Source organism: Hylobates moloch, unplaced genomic scaffold, assembly GCF_009828535.3.
Source record: "Hylobates moloch isolate HMO894 unplaced genomic scaffold, HMol_V3 SCAFFOLD_4, whole genome shotgun sequence".
Lineage (NCBI taxonomy): Eukaryota > Metazoa > Chordata > Mammalia > Primates > Hylobatidae > Hylobates > Hylobates moloch.
In genome coordinates this window covers 119,949,334-119,971,025 of record NW_026652279.1, presented here as the reverse complement: position 1 = coordinate 119,971,025, position 21,692 = coordinate 119,949,334, and positions in this window count along the sequence as shown.

Sequence of the window (21,692 nt, the reverse complement as noted above, 5' to 3'; positions counted from 1 at the left end):
TTAAAATCTCAAAGTAATGATTAAACAACTTTATGCAATTTTCATCTTAGGAAGTGATTTTGTTAGCTGATAGGATATAATAATGCCAATAATTCTTAGTCTCTGTACATAGTAACGTCATTATTTTTATATGTAGAGGACTTTACAGTTTTGTTTTTGTTTTTGTTTTTGAGATGGAATCTCCTTCTGCCACCCAGGCTAAAGTGCAGTGGCATGATCTGAGCTCACTACAACCTCTGCCTCCCGGGTTCAAGCCATTCTTCTGCCTCAGCCTCCCAAGTAGATGGGATTACAGGCGCCACTATGCCCAGCTAATTTTTTGTATTTTTATTAGAGGCGGGGTTTCACCACGTTGGCCAGGCTGATCTTGAACATCGTAATTCACCCGCCTCAGCCTCCCAAAGTGCTGGGATTACAGAGATGAGCCACTATGCCCGGCCCAACCTGACAGTTTATAAAGCACATTATAGAATAGTTGCACTTGATGTTGACGGAAATATCATTTCTTGGACTCATTGGGAAAGACCCCACTCCTCCTCCTAGAGCAAGCCCAAAATAACATGAGCCAATCAAGGTGTTCCGAATCTATTACTGGGGAGCCTAAGTCAGAGATATCAGGGCTAATGCAATTCAATTTCTAACTCGAGCTATTGTTGAAATAGATGCTTTTATCTTTTGCGTAGAATTTTAATTTAGAAACATGTGTAGAAGAACTTTTCAGTTATATGATAACAACAATTTTCTTTATTGTTTAAAATATATTGTGTATTTTTTTAACATTTTAACTAAAAGTACTCTAATTGATACAGCAACAACATTTAATTGACTTCTCTTAAAGACAAAACAATGTCCTGAATCTTGGCAGAGTGGCAGCTTCTACCATTTCTTAATAACCCCTTAATTACATCATAATGAATAAACCAGGAAATTGCACCCAAAATGAAGCAATAGAAGAAAGCAAGAAATAACAAGTTGTAAACATAAAAGAAACATTGACTATGTAAATTAAAAATAATCACCTGAGTGTATATAGAAAGTAAATATAAAATATTAAATAATAGCAACTGGGTTAGGATATAAAGTTAATTCTTTTTAAAGTTATATTAGTCTATTTTCATACTGCTATGAAGAAATACCCGAAACCGGGTAATTCATAAAGAAAAAGTTTAATAGACTCACAGTTTCACATGGCTGGGGAGGCCTCAAAATCATGGTGGAAGGTGAAGGAGGAGAAAAGTCTCGTCCTACATGGCAGCAGGCAAAACAGTATATGCAGGGAAACTGCCCTTTATAAAACCATCAGATCTCGTGAGAATTATTCACTGCCGCAAGAACAGCACAGGAAAAACCTATCCCCATGATTCAATTACCTCCCACCGGGTCCCTCCCACCACAGGTGGGGATTATGGGAGCTATAATTCAAGATGGGTTTTGTGTGAGGACACAGCCAGACCATATCAAATGTATTCAGTAGCAGAAAAAATATATTAATCAATATTAGGCTTTGTTAATTTAGGAACTGATATTTTTTTGAAGCAGTTACTGAAGGAATAGAAATATAATGTACGATAAATGAAAGATGAAAAGGAACTTAAAAATTTGATTCAATAAAAGACAGCAAAGAAAAATTGGAAAAAAAGTTGTAGAAATAATTTCCATATTTATCAATTGCAAAAAATGTTAATAGGTCAAAGGTATATGTCAAAAGATACTTTCTCAATAGTGTGTTGAGATATACATTGAAAAAATTGAATTAATTGTTGATACTAGTTGGAGTTGGGTGATAGATAAATGAAAGTTTGTTATATAACTTGCTTTATTTCCCAAAATAAAAAGTTTTTAAATTTGAGTTTTTTCATTGTAATATTTTGCCATTAACTTCGAAAGTGTGAAAACAGAAAGTAGATTGGCTTATAAAAAATCATGTTACATTCTTTTTACAGAAGACACCTCCAGAAGTCGCTTTTCAGATTGTTTGAAGGTAAGAGAAAGAAAAATACTAACCAAAGGAAAATGGCTGTGGCAAAATTAATCTTTGACAGATTATAAATTTAAAAAATGTGTAAAGCAGCAGTCCGCAAACCTTTTGGCACCAGGGGCTGGTTTCTGTGGAAGATAGTTTTTCTGTGGATGAAGTTGGGGGTATGGTTTTGGGATGAGACTGTTCCGCCTCAGAGCATCAGGCATTAGATTCTCATAAGGAGTGTACAACCTAGATTCCTCAGATGCGCAGTTCACAAATGGGTTCTTGCTCCTAAGAGAATCTAATGCAGCTGCTGATCCAAGGAGGCGGAGCTTAGGCGGTAATGGTTGCTCACAGGCCGCTCATCTCCTGCTCTGCAGCCAGGTTCCTGTACTGGTTTGCGGCTTGGGGGTTGGGTTGAGGACCGAAGGTTTAAAGGCAACGACTACTTAATGATTAACAAGAAATTCAATAGAAAAAGAAATTTTATTAAGAAGAAATTACTTCAAATATCTATTAATAAGTTACTTTTTGTTTGCAATGTCTTTACTTAAAAGAAAATAAAATTATTGAAAAGATGAAAAAAAAGAAAGTTATCACTGAAGAAGTGGTACTTCTCAAAAAAGAAATTTTCACAGACGTTTTGATTTCACTATATCTTTCTTAAATGAATATTTTATCAATACACTCTAATCATTATGCAATGCATTTTCACTAAATTGTTTTTTTTACCTTTAATTGGTGTCGTCTACTAGTCAAAAAAATGCTGGCATTTTTGTTTGAAGAGGAGGTGAAATCATTGTATTTGCCTGACATGTAAGTTCTAAACTCTATGCTCTAACAATTAGTTCTGAAAAATTTATAGTGAGTCTATCATTTCTAGATTAGATCTTCTTTCATCTGATAGTATCATAGTAATCATTTTCTAATGCTTTAAATACTTTTCTCAGTAGAGTAAGCATTAGGATAAAAAAGGTTATTTGAGGATATAACTGAATATTTAGATATAGGCAGCATAAGACAGGTAGAAGTGTACTGTTTTTAGTGTCTGAAAACCTGTATATGAAAAAAAAAAAAACAGATGTCAACTCCACTGGAGTAGTCATCTCATTCTTTTCTTTTAACTCTATTCTTAGATGTTATGAAATTTCCCCAAAAGGAGATTCTGTTGCACTTGACATTACCTTAATTCAAGGTGTATTCTAAAAGACAACCATTCTATTTCATAATTTGGCCAATAAAGACATAAAATTGAAATATCAGAGGAGATGATTATTGAGTAGTTGGATCAAGCACTGGGAAACCAGGAATATGTGCTGGAATTGGAGAAATGCTATGGAGTTATCATAGGAATGTTCTGAGCAGGCTATGTGAAGACACATCACAGTTGACCTGTGTGTGTAATGTTGCAAAATTCTCTGAAACCTCAGCCAGCAATCAACTGATCCACAGAAGCATAATGATGCTCATGGTAGCCTAAAACATACTCCCCCTTAAAGAATAAAGAAGACACAATTCTAGTCTATTATGCAACATAGAACAAAATTTACTAAAAACATGAATATATTTTAAAATATGAATATATTCCATATATATGAAATATATATTCAAATATATTTCAAATATATATATTTCACATATATGTTTTTATATATTCATATGTATTTCAAAGATATATATTTCATATATATTATATCTCTTATATATGAATACATGAAATATATGTTTCAACATATATGAATATATGAAATATGAATATATATTCTTATGAATATAATACAATTTACTTGCAAATTTTTCTGTTCTATGGATAAAACACTATTTTAAAATATCCTATTGTTTACATTTAGGCAGTTTTAAATTCTGTAATATTATAAATAATGCCTTAATGGTAGGTTGGTAATAAAAAAGGTCTTCAAAAATTCACGAAAAATGAATATTATGAAAAAACTATGTATAAATTTCAAAAATATTTTACACCAAAATAAAGTCATAGTAGCTTTTTGTAACATCTGAATAGAATCTAGGTTGAAGCACTAAGAAGGATAAGATATCAGTTTGAAAAAGCCCCTATCAGAGCAACATTATTTTTCTGCTAAAATTGAAACAAGACCAAACATAAATTTATGAAGAATCTAGGGTGGAAGAATGGTAAAATCATTAATTGTTTACCAAAAGTTTATAGGGAAAATGCCCCAAAGAAATCGGCAGTTTACACATGAATAACTCATTTTAAGAAGGGACAAGACGTTGAAGATAAAGCTGGAAGCGACAGACCATCCACATTAATTTGTGAGGAAAAAACTAATCTTATTTGTGTGCTAATTGGAAAGAACCAGCGATTCACAGCAGAAACAATATTCCAACACCATAGATATCTCGATTGGTTCAGCTTGGACAATTCTGGCTGAAAAATTAAAGTTGAGAAATGTTTCCACTGGATGAGTGCCAAAACCATTGTGCCCAGATTAACTGAAAACAAAAGCAGAGCTTTCTCTTTCTTTCTTTCTTTCTTTTTCTTTCTTTCTTTCTTTCTTTCTTTCTTTCTTTCTTTCTTTCTTTCTTTCTTTCTTTCTTTCTTTCTTTCTTTCTTTCTTTCTTTCTTTCTTTCTTTCTTTCTTTCTTCTCTGTCCTTCCTTCCTTCCTTCCTTCCTTCCTTCCTTCCTTCCTTCCTTCTCTCTTTCTCTCTCTCTCTTTCTTTTTTTTTTTTGACGGAGTCTCACTCTGTTGTCCAGGCTGGAGTGCAGTGGTGTGATCTTGGCTCACTGCAACCTTCACCTCCTGGGTTCAAGCAATTCTCTGCCTCAGCCTCCCGAGTAGCTGGGATTACAGGCGCCTGCCACCACACCCGACTAATTTTTGTATTTTTAGTGGAGATGGGGTTTCACCATCTTGGCCAGGCTTGTCTTGAACTCCTGACCTCAGGTGATCCTGAGCCACCTGCCTTGGCCTCCCAAAGTGCTGGGATTACAGGCATGAGCCACCGTGCCCGGCCAAGAGCAGAGCTTTCAATGGAGATTTTAAACAAGTGGGATCAAAATCCTAAAGCATTTATTTGTAGAAAACAGGAGATGAAACACGCCTTTACAAGTAAAGTCCTGAAGACAAAGACAAATGCAATGGCTGTCAAGAGGTGAAAATGGCCCAGTCAATGCAAAAAGGAACCAGTCAAGAGCAAAGTTCATGATAACAGATTTTTGGGGATGTTCAAGCCATTTTGCTTGTTGACTTTCTGGAAGGCCAAAGAATGATAACATCTGCTTATTATGAGAATATTTTGAGAAAGTTAACCAAAGCCTTAGCAGAAAAATGCCCAGGAAAGCTTCACCAGAGAGTCCTTCCCCACCACAGCAATGTTCATTCATCTCATCAAACAATCATAATTTTTCAAGAGTTTCAGTGGGAAATCATTAGGCATCCATTTTACAGCCCCAATTTGGCTCTTTCTGACTTCTTTTTATTTCCTAATCTTAAAAAAATGTTTAAAGAGCACCCATTTTTCTTCAATTAGTAATGTCAAAAAGACAACATTAAGATGGTTAAATTCCCAGGACCCTCAGTTTTTTAAGGATGGACAAAATGGCTGGTATTCTCACTTATTAAAGTGCCTTGAACTTCCCGGAGTTTATGTTGAAAAATAAAGTGTAATTTTTTTCTTTATCTTTTAATTCCATTTTTCTATGAAGTTTGAGTCCTCTCATGCTTTAATGTACATCCCCTACTAAGTTCCTCAGAATAAATTCTTAACCTCTGTTAAAGGTATGGCCATTTGCATAGTCCTTAATACAAACTGTCAAATGACCTCCAAAGAATTTGACATGACATATGCTCCTAGGTGCTGCATAATAAAATGTCTGTTTGTTGTGCCTTCGGAGACACTGAGTTTTAGCTAATAAACATTTGCCTTCTTGATGGATAAAAGCATACCTTTTTAAAATCTGTCTTTACTTCGTTAGGTCACCTTTTCCTGCTTTCTTCCCACTATCAGACCCTCTCGAAAACTATGCTCACATTCCTCTGCCCCCCAGCACCAGTGACTCTTATTTTTTGGAGTTGGGTACTTTGTCTTTCATTATTCTCTTTCCAGTTTAATAGACAGCAGTAACTTTGTACCCTGCTAGCCTCAGATCCATTTTGGATGTAAAAACAACAACAAAAAAACACTAATGAACAACATTGACTTTTTTGCTCTTTCCATTTCCAGTGTAATAATCTTGGAAACAATCTGTCTCTGACTCACTAAGAAAAGGAAAGTCTCAAAGGAGGAAATGAATAAAAGAGAATCACAGTAAGTTATATTTCTGGTTCCCTCATTACAACTTTATTTATTATTTATGCATCTTCTTTTGTGAAGTGTCTCTTTATCTCTCTTATCCTTTTCATTATTATTATTGTAAAGAACTAACCCAGTTTTAACGAGCTGTCATTAGATTTTGACTTGGATCCCTCTTTTGTTTTTATTGGACAGATTTCCTACTCCCCAAAAAGACAAGTTTTTGCAATAAATTTAAAAGCTCCTGTTGATTAGAATTTTCCCACAGACTCTTATTCATTATTACTGTTATCAGTCCAGACCGGATCATTAACATAATCCCTCTAGGGATTTTGAAAGTATCATTCAATCATTCACAGGAGTTTCAAATCAAATATTTTTTAAAAATCATAGTATATACAACAACTTTTGATCAGCACAGTGTAACTTGACATCTGAAATAATCTCATTTTAAATTACATTTTACTCTGTAAACTGAATCTGAAAACCTATAGAAATATTAAACTCATTACACAATATTTGGCGCTTCAAAAATATAAATATTTCAAAGTCCTGTTAGAAGCATTTAGAAAACATCTCAGAACCAAGATTTATTTTCACTTAAGAGGACTTAGGATTTCTCATGTGAAACACAGTTAGGGAATAGCTGATGTAGAAATCATTTCTTTGTCATTTAGATTATAATTTATAAATGGATTAGTGCTATGGGGTGCTAATTTTCTCCCTAATGAGAATCAGAGATACAAAACCTTGTAAATAATATTAACATAAAAATACAGCTCTAGCACACCAGAAAAAAAAAATCATGAGAAAAAAAAACAAAAATAGAGTTACATCAACCTTTTTAATTTGTGACTTTAGGTCTTCTTCCAACCAATAAAAATCTTAAAAAACTAGCACAAAAATAGTCTCTCTATATAACATTAGTTGAGTTAGATCTATTGTTTTAATGATTCAGAAATTTTCTGGGCAAAGTTGGTACATTTCCAGATCAAGTGATAGCTTAATATGGTTATGAGAATAACTCATCCAAGTTGATTATAGTTGTTTGCTTTGCATCCACAAGTTTACAGTGGTACTGACAAAACTTATTTTCCTAGGAATTACACGGGTCCCCACAGAGCGTTCTAGGATCATTACAAGAAAACAAAGGAATGTGTAGTATGGTTTTTATTTTAACCAATGTTGTCACTCTGCTCCTGTTGTGCATTATTTCCTAATTTTATAGGAAAAGAAGTCTGAGAAGTTCATCTTGTTTTTACTCCTGCCCTTCAACAGAGTATAATCCAATGAAAGGCAGGAGCAGCATCTCATTCCAAACTGTATCATTTGTTAACAGCTTAGTTTTTAATATATAATAGATGCTAAATAAATGTGTGTTGTTGAATAAATCACCAATCCATTATTTTTGTCAATCAATTAAGGGAAAAGAGTCAGTTGAGTTTGACTAGATTAGTATTTTAATTTGATCAAATATTTGTCCTACTAACTCATGCATACACAAATATCCAAAACTTTTTACAGGCATCTATTTGTCATTTCAAGTAAAAAATCATATGCATTTAATAAAGCATTTTACTATTAGTATTATAATTGATATTTTAATTAATTTCAGTCAGAATATATATTTTCCCTCCCTACAAGAAATTCTTTTCAGATTTGGTAGCCCCTATATCAGGCATTTCTAATATCCATGAAGAATTACTTCGATCCATTTTTTTTCCACCAAAATTTGCCATCTGACTTGATTTTAACAAGTTTTCCATCATTCCTTCTTTTCTTTTACAGGTTCAAGCCTTGTGCTTTGTTGCTTTGCTGCACTGGACTGATCAGGTGTTGAGAATGAATGGGACTAAGACGGCTCAACAGTTACCTTATGGAAATCTGAAGACAGCAAACCATGAACCAGACACACAGAAAGACAAAAACGTTTCCAAGACACAGCAGGAGAGTAACTTCAAAAATATTAGTACTAATGTCAGTATTGAGGAAATTACTGCAACCATATAGGATTTTCATTTATTTTGAACAGCTCTGTCATCATGCTGACCATGGGACCCAATGTATGTGCTGTTAATAATTGTGTGCTTAGCAGGAGGCAACAATTGTTATAATTAAAAATTAGTTTCTATGTTAAAAAACACTCAATACTAGTAATGATGGACTTTCAAGCCATAACAGTAAAAATTAATGAGATAGATCATAGATGTGGAATGTTGCAAAATGTATGAGATGAGATATTAGCTAATAATTTAGGCTTTTCATTGCAATCTTATTATCAACATTTTCCAAACATGTACTGAGCATCTAGTGACATATGATTCAAAACATACTGTATTAGTCCGTTTTCATGCTGCTGATAAAGACATATCAGAGACTGGAAAGAAAAAGAGGTTTAATTGGACTTAGGCTGGGGAGGCCTCAGATTCATGGCAGCAGGGGAAAGGCACTTCTTACATGGCGGCAGCAAGAGAAAAATGAGGAAGAAGCAAAAGCAGAAACCCCTGATAAACCTATCAGATCTCATGAGGCTTATCCACTATCATGAGAATAGCACAGGAAAGACCAACTCCCATGATTCAATTACCCCCCCACCAGGTCCCTCCCACAACACATGGGAATTCTGGGAGATACAATTCAAGTTGAGATTTTGGTGGAGACACAGCCAAACCATATCACATGCAAAAATAAATATATAATAGAGATATAAAACTTGTTATAGGACATTTTGTGTAGTAAATTTGGGTTAAGTGAAGAGATTGTCAATAGAACAAGAAGTCTGAATAATTTAGAACAATATTCATATTGTTTTACATTTAGATCTATTTTGATTTGTTTTGATAGTGTGATCAGGTCTTATTTCAATAATGGAAATACTGGAAGCAAAAGAATAGGGAAAAATCCAAGGACAGCCAAGATGTAAATTCACCAGTGAGTAATAATGGGAGAAACAGGACAGGCTAAGGTTTGCAAAAGGAGAGAAGGAAATGGGGAGAGGAACTGAACCACTCCTAGCATGAGGAACAAGGCCCTCAGAAATATGTCTCAAGTTATCTTGCCAGCAGAATCAGCTAGTGTAGCTCATCATAATCATTTCTGACAAATCCTTTTCTGTTTTGTATTACAAGACATTGTTCATGTGCTGCCCTCAGCCAGCAGTGCCCTATACTGTTTCATTAGCTACCTAAATCCTTCTCAAAAGTGAAGGTAACTTTTTGGATGAACTTTTCTGTGATCTTCTTAGGCAAAATAAGACTGTCTTACTATATCACATTTGTAATATATTTCTTTTACCTCTATTTAGAGCTTCTGTAATTGTGTATGACATTTGAGTTTGTTATATGTGAACCCTCCATTAAATGTTAAATTCCTTAAGACATAGACATATTTTTAGCAAAATTTTCATTCTCACAATGCCAAGAATGGTAAATCACACAAAGTAAATGTAAAAAATTGATTAAAATTGAAGATAATAAAAGATAACTAATACAGGATGATATATTGAAGGAATTTGAAGAGGAGAACAAGGATCTTGTTCCATAATATGATGGTAACACTCTAGAAAATAAAAATAAAACTGAAAGTTATGCTACAATGTGAATAAATTCTAAAAGCAGAAGAATGAACATAATAAACCAGATATACCAGAGGACATATATGTATGATTTTATTTAAATAAAATTTTAAAAATTCAAAAGTAATATTTGAGGTTAGGATTCATGACATTGGCACCTTGGTTGTGACTAAAAGGAAGGAGTACAGGGCATCCATTGTGCTGCATATTCTCCTTTATATACATACTGGTCAAAGGAATGTCTTCTACTTGTGAAATTTGTTGAGCTTTAGATTTTGATTTGTGTGCTGTTCTGTATGCACGTTATACTATTGAGAGCAGTTGGAGGCAGCCAAATACCTAGGCAGATAGGAGTGGGTACCCAGTGAAACCCCACCTACAAACCAAAGACAGTTTGAAGCCTGAAAGCCAAACTACACATTAAATCCTCTGACCAGATTGGGAGCTTGTCTTCCTGTTTGGTGCACTTTCCTCTAATTGATCCCCACCCTTCACCTATTTAACATATGCCTACCTTTTCCTAATTGGTTTTCTACACTGTCATACCCACCTTTGAGTAGGTGTCTTTGCTTTAACGTTTTTTGCATAATTACAAGCCAATCAGCATGCATGCCCCATTCTGTGCCTGTTACCCATCCTATGCCTATAAGACCTCAGACTTAAAGGAAGATAACCTGTCCTTCCCATCCCCTCTCCAGCTTCCCTCTCTGCTGAGAGCTGTTTTCATCCCTCCACAAAATTCTCCTCTTTCACCACTCTTTAAGCATCCATGTGACCTCATGGTCATGAGGTCCTCTTCTTGGACGCCAGACAAGAGCTCGGGACTCACTGAGGGCGGGTACCCAGAAAAGGCTGTCATATTGGCCCTTGACCTTACAGGCAGAGGGTAGCCAGGCCAGGAAACAAGGCAAGGGACCAACTGAGTGGCTAACATGCCATCGTTATCGGACTGTGGACAACATAACTAAAGGAGCACTGTAACACCCTTTCTGGGGCATGGGGTCACAGGCACCCTCACCCAGGTGCCACTGCAAGGGGGCCAACTGAGCTGCTAACACACCACCATCTACAGACGGTGGAACTAAGAGAGCACTGTAGCACCTCCTCTGGGGTTGTCATAGGCAACCCCACCTGGGTGTTGCCGCAGGCACGGCACAAAGCTTTCTCCTATGTCGGTGCTTGGAATGTCTGGCCGAATCCAGCACTTGCTCATTCACGTTCTCCTTCCTGAAAGGGGTTGAGTGCAGCAGGTTGAGTAAATGGGGTAACCCTGTCATAAGTTTAACGAAGGGGATAAGAAAAATCCTGAATCACTATGATAAAAAATTTTGCAACAGAGTATAGGTTAATTAAAGTCTGTGTGGGGAACATGCTTGGAAGCAATAATGAAAGTGCCATGACACAGGTCTCAGTAGAATCTTTCATGAAAATATCACTTCAGGATACAACAGGCATAGAAATGGCAAAAGATGTAGAATTGTGTGTGTGTGTGTGTGCGCACGCACGCGTGTGTGTATTCTCTGGTGTAGAAAACGTTTGAAATTTCATACACGGTTAGATATCTCAGGCCTTACAAAAATGACCCTCTACCACATTTGGTGATCAATAGAATGGACTGTCTTTGAACAACACAAAATAAAACAACTCAGGTGATGGCTACATTTTGATCAATACACTCTTATTATGATTTGAAACAACCTCAAAGTTTGATAGAATATGTAGATAGCAATTAACATTTTTTAAAAAAGCAAAAGAGCTGATCACAAAACATTGGATTTTGTGGCTACAGGTAGACATGGACTGTGAGTCACTGGTAACATTTGTCACATTCAGCCCTTCAGACCAAATAGCACACCACATGGGAGCTGAACACAGTATTTAAGCTTGTTTGCAATACACTAGGAATTCAATTTTATTTTCTCCATCTGTTGTTATTTTTTATTTCTGATTCACAGTTTAAAACTAAACTGAATACCATTGTGTATGTTTTCTAAACGACCAACATAATATGTGTGTTAAAATCCCAACTCTTGGCAGAGAAAAGAATAAGTCCAATTGCCTTCATTTGAACTTTCCCTCCATTCAAATAAAAAACATTATGTGAGTTCTAAACTCACAACTCATCTCTGACTGCCTATGCTTGAAGTAAAATTGCATTTTTGAAGAACTGAATACTTCTCTAGTTAACTCCCCTGTGCATAGTTATTCTACTTCTATTTTCCTGAAATGAGGAACTGCTATTGTGTAATGCATCTGGAGGTCATTAAAATGAAAGTTGGTAATCTCTGAGCATGGTGCTGATAATAAGATTTACTTTGTTTTATGGATAAGTCTTTATATAATTGCCCAGTTATTTTAGATGAATTTTCCAAAAACTAACGATAAATGTTGGCCTCTGCTAGCCAGACTAATGTGCCATTTATAGAAGTGGTATACAGACATGCTCATTGGCGTGGGATCTATAAACGCTGTAAGAGAAAAGTAGTGGCTTTTCAGCCACAAAACTTTCAGATAATGTGGATATTTATTTATTTATTTATTTATTGAGATAAGGTCTTGCTTTGTCACCCATGTTGGAGTACAGTGGTACAATCATGGCTCACTGCAACCTCTGTCTCCAAGGCTCAAGTGATCCTCCCACCTCAACCTCTCTAGTACAGCTATATGCCTCCATCTCTGGCTAAATTTTTGTAGAGAAGAGTTTCACCATGTTGCCCAGGCTGGTCTCCAACTCCTGGGTTCAAGAGATCCGCCCACCTCGGCCTCCCAAAGTGCTGGGATTATAGGCGTGAGCCACTGCACTTGGACTACTGTGGATTATTAAAGAGTATCTTATTTATATTGTATTTATATTGAAATGCTTACTTTTTTACACACAGTGCTGAACTGCTTATCTGAAATTTTGATAACTTTCCAAGGGTTTCCTTATTTGTATGGAAACAGCTAATGATTATGATTTTCTGATCTAAAACTTGGAAATCTTTGGCCTAATCTTCACATATTTTGAGATAAAAGTGACTGGGAAAGGTAATTATTCCAGTTACCTGGTAAAATAAAGAGTACCAGAGTTAAGAAGGCATTTAATAAATTTTCTATGTCTAGTATCTAGTCCATGGCACTTGTCCAGAGATTGGGCAAAGTCTTCTGTAAAGGGCAGAGTTAAAGTTCTGCTGCTGCCGTGCTGTAATTTTTATATGTTTTTAAAATAGCAGATCCAGCATTTTCATTTTGCACTCAGCCCTGCAAATGACATATCTGGTCCTGATATGTATCATTTCATGTATAATTTGTCATGTGTTTTCCACCATTAGGGTTCTTGTGAAATCCTTCCCTGGAAAATCAGATCATCATCTTGTCTGGGACATCATTTTCCTCATCCACTAGGTAGCATTGGATGCCTTCACTTACTGTAAGCTTCCTGTGTACAGCCTCACTGCATTGTTCCCCAAATTAATGTCAATTAAGTAGTTCCCTGTTGTTTTTCAAATCAATAAATCTCTTTGAAGACGGAAATAAAAGTTACATAATTCATCCTATATCAGAGTCAGGGTTTGGCGAGGAAAACTGAAGCCACTGTAGGTATTTTTCTAATAGAGAGGATTTGATATCTCTCCCCAAAAAATGGTCACATAAGTGTTGGAAGGCTTAAACAACGACAAAAAAGAAAATGCTAAAGTGACACAGATATTAGTAACTACAGGAATCAGTTACCCACCCTTAGGGTTCGGACAACAAAGAACAAGATAGTAATCACTAGAACAGCATGGAAAATGGTGTAGTGCCACTGGTGATGGTGCTGGTACCTCTGACATGGAAGAGTGTCATGGCTGGTAATCTGACCAGCTGGTACCTCTGAGGGATGCATGGCAGTGATAACAAGAATGCTGCAATGAGCTGAGGCCTGGAGTGGTACCTGGCCCCTGTTACTGGAAGGAAGCAGCAGAAACTGGAGACCAAAAAGAAATCTGTTTCTTCCTTGTCCTACTTTCTAAACTCCCTCCAGGCTCAGACACTACCACACAGTGAGGTAGCAATGAGTCTGGGAAACAGTGTGCAGACTATCAGTCTCAGTGTCACAAAACAGAATACAGAAAGTTAAGCTTGGGTTGAAAGGTAATAAGCCAATACATAAAATAAAATAAAATAAAACAAAATAAAATAAAATAAAATAAAATAACTTAGTTGTTCAAGAGAAAAATCAACAAAATATGTCTTTCATGTTTTCTCTGTAATGTATGCATTACATAATTAATAATATCGATACACTAAATGTTTTATTGCAATTTATGTTTTCTTAGAATGTTCCACTGTTTAAAAGGGTGACATTGGGCTGAAAGCACAAGCCATATGAACCCTCTGGGGAGCAAAGGAAATCTAGCTTCCTTAATCCAGATGGTTTCTCTTTAAAGATTCTTCAACAAGACTTGTAGCTAGGTATCAAGCAGCCGACCACTCAAACTTGTACAGCCTGATCAGCAATTAGACTCTGTTGCAAGTTATGTGACAATTCTTTCTAGAATCTGCTTTAGCAAGTGAGAAAACCTAAAGAAAAATCTCAAGTAAGCAAATAAATTACTTTTTAGAACTATTTAAAGAATCAAAGTGATGTTTGAAGTAGATAATTGAAAAATTAGTGTAATATATATCTACCTAGAAAGAAAGCCTGCATGTGACACTCTCTATCAGTGTTTTACAGGAATAAGCAAATTTGGTGACATTTCTAAGATGATACTATACTGTGTTGAATAAATAAATGATGGATATGGGCCATGAATGTAGGTCAGAGTATTCATGTTACCACTTAGGTCCCTAATCAAAAAGAATAACTCTTTTGATGACAAAAAATCAATAATTAGAGAAGAAACCTTCCTTTGAGGACTTTAAGGCAATGGCTTTAAAAGTAATATTTAGCCTGTGCAGACGGTCCCAGAGTGGCAGTACCAGAGTTTATATGCATGCATTTCAAAGGATAATATAGACTCAGATGAGTGAAAAACTGAATCTTTGGATTGTACCCTACTCTGCCAGAGGTCAATAAACATTGGCTTAGCTGTTAATCTTTAAGAGTTTTAGAAGCGGTTTATACATATGTGTGTATATATATATATATATATATATATACACACACACACACACACACACACATGAATGATATATACATATATATACATATATATATACACATATATATATACATATATATATATATATATATATATATATATATATACATCATTCAGCTCTTTAAAGAGAAAGAAGAGATGTTTTGGAATTTTTCTTTTCACCAGCCAAGAAGCAGTTTTTATCATTAGGAGCTGTACACTGCACTGGATCAGTGGCTTTCAAACCTGGATGCAAATTAGAATTACCTGTACAACTTTTGAAACACCAAGATCCAGAAATCATTTCTGAAAACTGTTATTTAGTTGGCCTGGGGTGTGGTGTGTACACAAGAATTTTTTAACCACATATTCCCAAATGCTTTTTATGTGAGGCAAGGGTTGAAAATCACTGCAACTAGTGTATTCTTGAGGACCCTGAGCATCAAATAAGATAATCTCAAGAGTCTTTAATGTTGCAGTATTCCAATATCAACTACACTTTTAGGTTACTTGCTCTTAGAATTGTTACTCTAATTCTCTGGTCTGTTACAGCTATTGAAAATACTACACATTTTCATCTTCCTCTTACTATTACAGCAACGGCATGTGACAAAGAATTTGAATTTTCAGTGGAGACTGTGAGGTTTAAGATTATAAAGGACACACGAACCACCCCTGAACCAGTTCTCAAAGCCCCTGCTTTAGGACTACGGTTTCAAGAGATCACATTCTATGCAAAGAGTGGAAGTAGCTGGGTGCATTGTTACATCATCACATGATCACTTGCACACCTGCCAGCTCTTCTGTACAGACAACTGGTGACTTCACTCAGGAAGAATTGCCAGACCATGGTTTCTTCTGCCAATTCAATTCCTATAATCTTAGTCCTGATGGTCTTCCAGGAATGCTTTTCTCCTTAATTTCTGATACCTACATAAATGAGAATTTGAATTCCTTATCACCATCCTGATTTCAGACCTGAAATTTTAAATATGAGATATTTAACTATGTTTACTATTTCCTGGTAACACTTTATAGCAGGAAAAACATCCCTTCTGTTTTTAAGGAGAATAAAATGAAGAACAGATGATTCAGAAATGTTTGGTGTTATTTAATAGTCAGCATCAGAGCCAGGAAATTGAGACTTTGGGTTGGTCTTGATAGTCTTCCAAGAATGCCTTGCTCCTTAATTTCTAGTATCTACATAAATAAGATATCAAATTTTTGACCATCATCTTGACTTTAGACCTGAAATTTGAAATCTGAGTTGTTTAACCATGTTCACCATTCCCTGATAACACTTTACAGGAGGAAAAAATATTCCCCTTTGTTTGGAAGGTGGATAAAATGAGGTACAGATGATCCAGGAATTGTTTGATGTTATTTAATAGCAACGGCAGAGCCAAGAACTTAAGAATCTAGGCTTTCTGGCTCCTGGTGTAATGCACTATCCACCAGATCATTGCTGACACTCTAGTAATAGAAACACTGAAATGAGACATCTGTTAAATATTGTATGTGACAAATGTTCATATAAGTACTCTCAGGCTTACTAGGAACATTTTTAATACTGATATGTTTCATGATACAATGTGAAAGAAATACAGTGAAATATATATTTTTACAATATAAATTTTCAATTAATTTTTTATTATTTTCACTGGAGATAATGAATAGACCGAATATATTGCCTGTAAAATGTGAAGAACATGGTCTATCCTAGAGTGAGAAAATAATATTAGATGTTTATCAGCACCTTTAGCACCTTCTTCTATGAAGTCAATATATAAATATATACACACACACATACATACACAAAGATATAAATATATACACACATAAATATATACACACACGCACACACACGTGTGTATGTGTGTATGTATATGTATATATTTATAAATTGATTTCATAGAAGGGTCGGTTTAAAGGTGCTTATATATATATGGCTAATTTTCTATTTTGAATGGCAATCTTAACTATTTTGGGGAGTCAGGAGTCTAAACTTTAAGTAGAAAGACTGTTGTTTGGTGAAAAGAGCACCATGAAATTCACATCCATTGGTATTGCATCCCTGTCCCCTCTAGAGACTATGTAATAAATTCCATTGAATCAGATTTCCCACATGCATCAGATTATGTGCAAACAACAGTGCCCAGTATCAGCTATACACACTCTGTGTGAAAAAAAGTATTTGAGGTATACTGAATCCTTCTACTTTCCTTCAACAATGATCATTTCAACAAAGGTTCCTCTCATCAAATGGAGATTATTGTGCAGAACTGTCACTTGTTTTTAAGGCAAATGTATTGCACCAGAAAAATGAAGCCAAGTTTGTGTTACATAGTTGGCTTTTCCTAATTCCTTCCCAGAATATCTTAAAATATCTTAATTATTTTAAAAATTAAAAAGTAAAATTATATAAGAAAGAGATTATGTCCTTGAATATGCTTATAATGGCTTAGTCCTCTTGTGGAAGAGCATATACAAATGCAAATATTTAATTAATAATATAATTTTCAGAGAAAAGTAGAGCCCTTGGTGGAGGATATTTCTTTCTTTCTTTCTTTTTTTTTTTTTATCCTTTTGGAGAATTTGTTTTACCATTTGGGGGCAGCTGCTTCCCAATCCCATGGGCCTTATTTTCTCACATGGAGCTGAAAATTTGATGTAACTTGACCACACTAAAGTAGATCAGAGATGCAGCCAAAAGGAATCATTTCTATGGTGTTAGCTGGAACTAATCTTCACTTCAGGATTCCCTCTTTACAGGCTGTGCAAACCTAGAGCTGTCACTGGACACGTTTGTGATTCCTAGAAATGAAGACAGTACAAAGAAATGAGAGATGAGGTATAGAGAAAGTATATCCTGACTGATGTACAATCTCCAAAATATGTCCATGAATATTATAAATATTTTCTTGAGCCATCATGCTAATTTTGTTATTTTCTGATTTTGAGTACAGAAAATTAAATCTGTATAATTAAGTGGTTGGATCTCATTTTATATAGGGTTGATCTTATTAATATATTTAGAACATTCACCTTAAATACTGGAATAGACATTGAGCATTCTTTATAATCTCAATTCTTTGCCTACAAAAATAACCGGACGTAGTTTATAAATAACCGGACTTATTTATAGTGGGTTAAGAACTTGATTTAGACAGAAAGGTATTTGGGGAAAACTCCCCAAACTAATGTCTAGAAACAATAATAGAGTGAACTGTTGCAGTCAACAAATATGGTTTTCTTTTTATTAATTTTTATCAAAAAAGGAAAGGTAAAGCCAGGCACGGTGGTTCACGCCTGTAATCCCGGCACTTTGGGAGGCCAAGGTGGGCGGATCACCTGAGGTCAGGAGTTCGAAACCAGCTTGGCCATGGTGAAACCCCATGTCTACTAAAAATACAAAAATTAGCCGGGTGTGGTGGCACATGCCTGTAATCCCAGCTACTCAGGAGAAGTAAGAATCACTTCTTAGCGATTAGAGGAAAAAGAATGGCTTGAACCCTGGAAGCAGAGATTGCAGTGAGCCGAGATCGAGAACACTGCATTCCAGGTGGGGTGACACAGCAAGACTCTGCCAAAAAAAAAAAAAAAAAAAAAAAAGGGAGGTATACCTATATACTACTTCTCTTTTCAGATAGAATAGACTTTATAATAAGGTGCCCAATACTATTAAGTCACATTTCTCCGTATATAGGTATTTTACTTTAAACTATTTCATTTTTTCCTCTAAATAGAGTGACTAGTAAATCTTGGTGAAAAAATTAGGAAACTGAGGAAATGACCAGTGACTATTAACTTGTTCATTAATTAAATAAATATTCAATGTCTGCAGTTCACTAGTCACTGAGGTAGACACTGGAAGTAGAACAAAAAGACAAAACAGAGCTTCACTCCTAGTCCAGCAAGGAAGACAGGCATTGATCAAATAATCATAAGTGATATAATTATAAAATGGACTGTGGTCTTGGAATAGATGCCATGATAGCCCATAGTGGGGGCTAGATTTTAACTGGGGGTGGGAAAGTGTCAGGAAATTATCTGTGATATAATTATTGGGCATTTTAATATTTTTGAATATTCCATTCACCTTTTCAGGGCAAGTTCCTAATTTTCCTTTTGCCCCATTTAACTTTGCTTATGCCATAGTGTTAAAATATGTATAACTATGAATTATTGGAAGCAGCTACATAAAGCTATAAGAAAAAAGACTCTATTTGATATACCATAGCTATTAGCCTAAGAGCAGGGTATTAGCACACTTCTGTTCACAATATAAACCCATTATTGTAGAGGTAAAAATACAAGGCACTTATATTTTGTTTCATTAGTAGTTCACCTAAAAATCTATGTGTTGACCAACTGTGTAAAAATGTTAAGCTAAGGAGGCAAAATTATTGAATATAGTAAATAAAAAATGCAATGTAAGTCAGGTGTATCCTTGGAAAATATTTAAAATGAAATCTGAAAGAGTACAAATTTAAGAATAATTGAACATGTTTGTATGTATGGCAAACTGAAATTTTTAAAAACTAAAATTATTTAGCCTATTTCTCTTGTTCATAAGGGAGGGTTCTAAAAGCAACTAGAATCCAGGGGTCCTAAAAACTTTACTATATTTCCTATTAATGCATACCATCCTAAAGTTGGAGTTATAAAAATAGGAATACATTTTATTTCTTTCAATATACTTGATTTGAGATTTTTAAGATGTGTTTGTTTATGTTTGAAGGTAAGTGAGCAGAAAAGCAGAAAACTCTTTTTGAAAGAGTTTTCCATTATTAGTAATTTAGAAACTATTGATACCTCCAAATCTGCTTCAAAAGATTTTGATTAGGTTTATTTTCATGTATGAAATACAGTTTTATATCTAAGCCTAGCAAGTAGAAATTGAGTCAACTTCAGGAATAGTAAAGCTTGTGATGAAAGAGATAATTCTTTTTCAGCTACATTTTCTCCTAATAGTATCTGTTCCAAATATTCCACAGAGTCCCCAGCAGTATAGGTGAATTGATTTTATGAAATATTTGTTTAATTGGAAGATGACTGTCACATTTTGAATTACATAATTAATGTCACAGTTATGACATTTTCCTATAAAATATTTTCATTTATGTGAATATCAATAGCGTTTTTCCCTTCTAGTATTCATTTTGGCTCTGTGCTTTAAGTCTTTTGCCAGAGCTAATCTATTTTCTTTTTAAAAGTATACTTCTATTATCAAAACCAAATACAAAAAATGTTTCTTTTCTTTGAGCAAATGAGTTAGTTGCCAGTCTGTATCAGGTTTATGAACAACTCATATCCTTCTGAAAACCAGGTGTAAATATTTTGTTTATTTTAGCTTTGTGGGAAAAGCAGTGTGGCATTGTCATAAGAGCATGAATTTTGGGCTCCTGTAAGCTGGCACACCCCTTGCCTCCGAGGGTTACTGGTCTTGTGTTCTGACATGCAATGTCCTGGGAGCAGTCATCTTGCCTGATTGCCACAGAGCCACTGCCCTGTGTGAAAGTTTCTATCCTGATTCTCAGACAAGAGCCCAATAAGGGGCTGTGTCAAACATTCATAATCATCACATCTGAACATCTTAGAACATCTCTATAAGCTTTTATGTTGTCAAGATGTTTACTACACAAAAGAACGAGAATTTATTTTAGAAGATCATAAATAGGACATTCAGTGATACAGGCTTTCTCATCCCCTAGCTTGGAATTTGACAATAGGTTGTAAATGCTGCATCAAAAATACCTTTATAATTATTCTCCATTACAGATCATGTTTAGTTAAAAAGAGAGTAATCGAATGGTTTTTACCACAAGAAAAGGCACAAAAAAACTGCTAATGTATAACCTAGTCCTTTTAATGTTACTTCTGATGGTCTGCATATTTGTATAATTTTATACTTATGACCCTTTAAAACTTAAGTTCCCCATCCATAGGATGAGACGAAGTAATAGCAGACCATTCTGATGACTTTTAAAGCTACTGTTAAAATAGATTTATTTTCATTTACTTAAACAGCAATTCTGCATCTTACCATAAGGATTTCATGACACATTATAAATAATCCTATTTATGTATCACACACAGGTCTAGGATTGTCTAGATAGAGGGAAGAAAATTAAGCACATATATTAACTCATTGTGAACTAAGTATGCTCTAATGCCCTGAAAAGGTGAATGGAATTTTGAGTTCTTGCCAGTGAGTAAATTAAGCACTTGGAGAATCTTCATTTAATGATCTCATGAATCCTCATAATATTCCTTATGAAGTAGATGACAAGTTGTATTAGCCCCATTTGTATTACAAGAAATATGAGGCCTGAAATTGTTGCAAAATTTCAGTACGTAGATTGAGATATGTGTTTCCATCACAGTCTGGTCCATGGTATGATATCACTACACAAGAGCCCATCAAAAATACCTTTATAATTATTCTCCATGTGTTATAATTACCCTGTGCGTGTAAAATTACTTTTAAGCTGTCTTCAAATTGAATTTATATCCTTTTAATTTGTGTTTTATATCTTTTTATGTATAAATAACCACTATATCCTAAAAGCCATTTCTAAGACTCATATTTTGCATTTTTCTGAGTACAGAGCTTTTCTCACTTGTAGAAATAGCTACGTTAAAATCTCCCAGAAGAGGCCAGGCGCAGCGGCTCACGCCTGTAATCCCAGCACTTTGGGAGGCCGAGCCGGGTGGATCACGAGGTCAAGACATCGAGACCATCCTGGCCAACACGGTGAAACCCCGTCTCTACTAGAA